This window comes from Echinops telfairi, unplaced genomic scaffold (assembly GCF_000313985.2).
Source record: "Echinops telfairi isolate 266 unplaced genomic scaffold, ASM31398v2 ScPeMD7_7456;HRSCAF=8494, whole genome shotgun sequence".
Lineage (NCBI taxonomy): Eukaryota > Metazoa > Chordata > Mammalia > Afrosoricida > Tenrecidae > Echinops > Echinops telfairi.
In genome coordinates this window covers 121,315-127,089 of record NW_022111356.1, presented here as the reverse complement: position 1 = coordinate 127,089, position 5,775 = coordinate 121,315, and the positions used below count along the sequence as shown (strand labels likewise).

Here is a 5,775-nt window from a genome sequence, read left to right as displayed (position 1 = left end):
CAATATAAGGGTTTTAATGGCACAAAAATAAAAATTGCTGTCAATATGAGTTCAACTTGGACTGAAAACATATCTATGTTGGTAGAAAATTCAAGTGTGTAGTTCCTCTTCAAAGTCAACCTTTAACAATATATATCAACCCTCAGCCTCAGATTTAGTTCCCAAGTTTATTCAGTAATTCAATTTCACAGTTTTTATTTTAGGATGACCTAGAATCCCTTCAACCTCTGAGATCAGGAATACCACCTCTCTGACATGAATGTCAGTGAAGGGGACCTGAAGAATGGAGGAATGTGCTCTATAACAGTAGAGTGGGCTCTGTCTTTAATACAAACACCCTCAGATCGGATCATGGTCTTGATCCCAAGGGGGCATGGTAGTCACTAATTAGGGTAAGAAGAAAAAGCCAAGAACCTGGCATGCATACTCCACACTCTCTCCTCTTGTGTTTCATGTTACAGATTTGCCAACAGAAACGCAGTCCAGTTTAGGGAGCTAGGAACCTGGGACTACTGTCTTGCACATTTATGCATCAGAAGGATGGATTTCAACTTCTGACTGGGCTGTTAACCAAATTCATCCACCTGACTCCAAACTTCCAAGTGGCTCTGTCTTCTGTATTTAGAGAGGGCATTGATTACACTCCAAGAAGCTTGCGCTACAAAATGGTGAGTACTACAGAGACCTACGATATTTGCTTTATGCAGAGTAAGGTTAGATAGGAATTGTTGGGAACACTGTGCCCCAAGACCTGAGGTTCCTCCATAATGTAAAGACAGAGCAGAGGCAGGGGACGAATAACTGAGCTTTATGAAGCATTCCGTTACTATCAAACGTATATGTGGTTTCAAGAACTGGATTATTGTGATGATCTTCCTTATATGAGTTGGGGCTGGTTATATAAGGCCTCAATATCCCAGTTTAGGGCTTTGTCAGTGTGATGGGCAACCGAACTTCCTGAGCGGTCTGGATATGAAGCTCTACCAGAGAACATGAATTATCAGGTTGTCCAGAGTCACCCTTGATCCATCACTACTATTTCCATGATTCCCTTCAGGCAGGGAAATATTTTCTATAAAGTTCTAAAAATGGTAGATAGAGCTCAATATTCTTTAGGGACTTAGTCCACTCATGTCCTCATCCAATGCTTCTGTTGACACTGTGTCAACAGTTGGTCAATATGTGATAATTCCCTATTCGTTATTTTTATTGATGGTGATAGTAAGCCCTGTAGAAGCACTCCTCACTGATAATGACCCTTTGTACTACAGAAGGACATCCTGCCCAGTTTTGCACTATCATCAAAATGCCTAACATTATTTCCCTCATTATTGTGCTATTGTTAAAATACAGCCATTGAAGATGTTTCTTTGCTTTCCTAATTTTTCTTTTAACCAATCATGTCCCTTCCTCTGGACAATTCTTTTCCTTTAAAATGGGAGGTGATATCTCACCATGATTGCTTTTTTTTTTTTTTTTGGCTATTCACTGCAGCATTTTTTTCTCTTTACACAACACCATATTGCTGGGGACTATTGTTCACACATAACAGTAGACACCAAAATGTGTTGTCATCTCAAAGAGTTGGGAATTGTGTACAAAAAAAACCCTTAAATGAATTAAAAGGATTACTAAATTTAGGTTTGAATGCAAGCTGTCTTCCAACCCAAGGCAAGTAAAAGCCCCTGGGACTCTAGTGGCCAATATCAGCTAAAAAAAGGACACTTGGTCCCAAGGCTCAGATTCTTCCACTCTGCAGGCTGCATATAGAAAAGACTGGCTGCTTCCGGTCCCCTGCTTGCTTCCGGGATCTTGGAGCTGACAACTCTTCCTGTGAGCATCTTGCACACACTGGCCATGCCTTGTCCACCCCACTTGCCGGTGCTAGGGTTGTAATCAAAGGATGTACAGGACACTGAACACACCCACGGGGACCTTTAACGTGAATACAAGGTTGAGATCAGCAACAAGTCCAATGGTCTGTGCTGCCGCCAGAGAGGGCTTCAAGGACAATTCTTTCAAAGGCTTCTTCCAGTTTCATGAGGCCAGCATGAAGGGCCGACCTGTGCTGTCATTGAGCTCAGCCGGCAGGTGGCAACACCTGTGGGCAGTCTGTTTAGAAGTCTTGAGGTGGACAATGGAGGGGCCTACTCATCATACTCCTGCTTGCTGATCCACATTTACTGGAAGGTGGTAAGCAAGGCCAGAATGGAGCCACTGATCTACACAGAGGACTTGCGTTCAGGGGGTGCAATGATCTTGATCTTCCTGGTTCTGGGATCCAGTGCTGTGATCTTCTGTATGTAGTCTGTGATGCCAGGGTACATGGTGGTCCCGCTGGACAGCACCCTGTTGGCGTGCAGGTCCTTCTGGATGTCCACATCACACTTCATGATGGAGTTGAAGGTGGTCTTGTGGATGCCAGCAGGACAGAGGGCTGGAAGAGCGCTGTAGGGCAGCAGAGGAGCTCTTTGCTGATGGTGATGACCTGCCCACTGGCAGATCCTAGATCTTCTCCAGGGATGAGGAGGAGGCAGCGGTAGCCATCTCCTGTTTGAAGTCCAGGGTCGATGTAGCAGAGCTTTTCCTTAATGTCACGCATGATTTACTGCTCAGCCCTGGTGGTGAAGCTGTCACCCAGCTCGGTCAGCATCTTCATGGTGCATTCAGTCAGACCTTTCAGGTCCAGGTGCAGAATGGTGTGCGGCAGGGCAGAGTCCTCATAGATGGGCCCGGTGTGCATGACACCATCACCGGAGTCCATGAGAATGCCCACAGTGCGACCAGAGGCAGGCAGAGACATCACGGACAGGATGGTCACGTCTATGGTCTCAAACACAATCTGGGTCATCTTCTCTCAGTTGGCCTTCGTGTTCAGGGGAGCCTCGGTCAGCAGCATGGGGTGCTCCTCAAGGACGACACGCAGGCTCATTGTAGAAGGTGTGGTGCCAGATCTTCTCCATGTCGTCCCAGTTGGTGATGATGCCGTGCTCTATCAGTACTTCGAGCGGGGTGGGGAGCAACATCGCCAGCAAAGCAGGCCTTGCTCATGCCGGAGCCATTGTCAATGACCAGCGTGGCGATTTCTTCTTCCATGTGACTGGAGAGATGGGCGGTGGCAGAGTGGAGAAGAAGCTGAAACAGGTGGTGGCAGGCACTGAGAGCCATCACTGCTTTCTAATAACATCTGGCCTGTACTTCTAAGCAACACAAACAAAACCTACAAACTCACTGCCATGAAGGCGACTGTAACTCCTAGCAGCATTAAAGGAGAGGGTATAGCTGACCCCCTGGGTTTCTTACCCTGGAACTGTGTATGGGAATAGAAAGCCTCTTCTTTCTCCCACAAAATGGCTGGAAGTTTCAAACTGCTGACCTGGACCTAGCAGTTAGGGGCCCAGTGTGCTACCTACCATTAATCCTTATCCCGAGATAAATTAGTGTTCTACTTGAGGTCACCACAAAATTCAAATGCATTCATTTACATGTTCTTATTCGTTATCCAGTTTTAAAAATGCATAGGGGTTGATGACAATATCATGGTTTGAGCCAAGTTCACCTGAGTCCCAAAGAGACGTCTTTGAATTCAATATTTTTAGTAGGTCCTTTACAAAAGATGTGCCCAATAAAGCATGTGTTTTGATTTCTTGACAGCTGTTTCCAAGGATAATGATTACGGATCCAAATAAAATATAAATCTTCATTTCAAATTATGCTCTAACTATTAAGATGTTGCTTATTGATTCAGTTGTGAAGATTATGGTTTTGTTTGTGCTGTGTTGTAATCAATACTCAAGGCTATAGTGTTTGATGTTCATTAGTAATTTCTTCACATTTTTTTCAATTTCAGCAAGAAAGATCTGTCTTTGTACATCACAGGTTATTAAGGTGATTATCTCCCATCCTGATAACCTTGTTTTTGATATGTCTAGTTTTTCAGATTATTTTAATATATTAATATTAAATATATTATATATACATAAATTTAATATATTACATATATATATATATACATCATCTTTCTTTATTTTAAACCACACCACATCCCATTATTCTGTTTGAATAGCTTTCCTGTTTTTCCTACTATAATGATACCATAAATACAATGAGACAGACCAGTATTTTTATTGTATTATCTTACCGAATCTTATACAAGAACCATCTGATATTACCAATATCAGAAGTTCTTCTCAATCAACCTTGAATTTCTGGGAGGTCCACTGATCTAGAATTTCAGCTGTTTTTGAATTATTTTCAGCAGAATTTTGTATTTGTGTCATAATAATAATGTTTGAAAACGTACATGTTCTGTTTAAATATACTTTTTTTTGGAATGCACATCATTATTGATGTCCGTCCACCAGTCTGTGGACAAGTACTTATTTTCCTAATTTGTGAGCACAGATCGTTTCCACCTTTCCATGTGTTTGTTTAAACATTAAGTGCTACTCAGTCAATTGCTGATACCTTGTTTATCCCTAAACTTCACTGCACATTTGAAGAATATGTTCCATTCCTTCAGTTCATAACCATATGCTACTTCAAGGCAAAAAAAAGACCAAAACAAGTACACGGAAAGCTGCCAATCTTGCAGTACTTCTTAATTGATAATATTTCAACATTCACTTAATTTTTTGAAAAATATTTTATTTGTTGATAAGGAAGGTGTTCCCAAGCCCACCCCAGAAGATATGGTTTGGAATACAGTGTTTATAGGGAGGACTATGGTGTTCAGAGTAGAGAGTTTCTGATTTCTGGAAACTCTTCTGTTAGGACACAGACTGGATTTGGACAGTCCAATGGGAAGGGATGAGAATACTGCTTTGCAGGATTTTGGAGACTTCACACGGCGAGTAGAAAATGGAATTAAAGATGATATAACGTTTTGACAAAAGTTTTGAAGTTTCCTCCTATTTAAAAATCTATGACATGAGAGAGATGAAATCTTTGGAGAAGAGAATGTTGAATGTTGATGGTTAGAGAATGAGAATAATAGTTAAACCCTAAGGTAGACCTAATATAACATACAACCATGTCTCAAATACCTTTGAAATAGAAGTTCCACAGGATTATAAGCTTCATCTTTCTTTTCACATGTATTCAACTGCTTAGTCCTTAGATAAAATAGATTGTGTTGGCTCTTTTAGGATTCAGTGACTGTTGAGAATGTGGCTGTGGATCTTACCACAGAAGAATGGGCACTGCTGGATGTTTCTCAGAAGCAACTTTACAGAGAGGTGATGGTGAAGATCTTCACAAACCTAGCTGTAGTAGGTATGAAAAGTATCATTATTTCAATTTAATTTGTTATTTATGAAATACACACAGTTGTACCAGTAACTGGGTTAAGAGAATAACTGGTTAAATGAGACAACTAAGTTAATGTTCTCTCTGAGCAATTATATACTAGATTTTCATGATCACAAATCTTTATATATTACCTGTTAAGGCTCAATAGAATAAAAGAGCTTGACCTAAGCTACCCCATTTTGAAGAGTCTAAAGGTCATCCCTCCGCCCTAAGAAGAGAATGTTGTTTTTAGAAAAATAAGTAAAACTATGTTATCTCTAGCAGATGAAAACAAATCGTAAAAGTAAGCCACTGTGACCTTACAAACTGCCGCTCGTAAATGTCAGCCAAAAAGTTTTACAAGCGCACCTGGACCAAGATAAGCTGGGCAGGCTAAACGGCCCCCATCCTGTTATCTTGTGCAGACACCCTTCCCCATTCCTTACACACACACCCCTCTCCTCACTGGTTTTAAGTGTATAAAAG

At 41.4% G+C, this 5,775-nt stretch overlaps 1 pseudogene; it reads right to left on the bottom strand.

The window, feature by feature from the left end:
- Positions 1 to 2,147: 2,147 nt before the first annotated feature.
- LOC101656458 lies at positions 2,148 to 3,096 on the bottom strand (annotated as a pseudogene).
- Between the last annotated feature and the right edge of the window lie 2,679 nt (positions 3,097 to 5,775).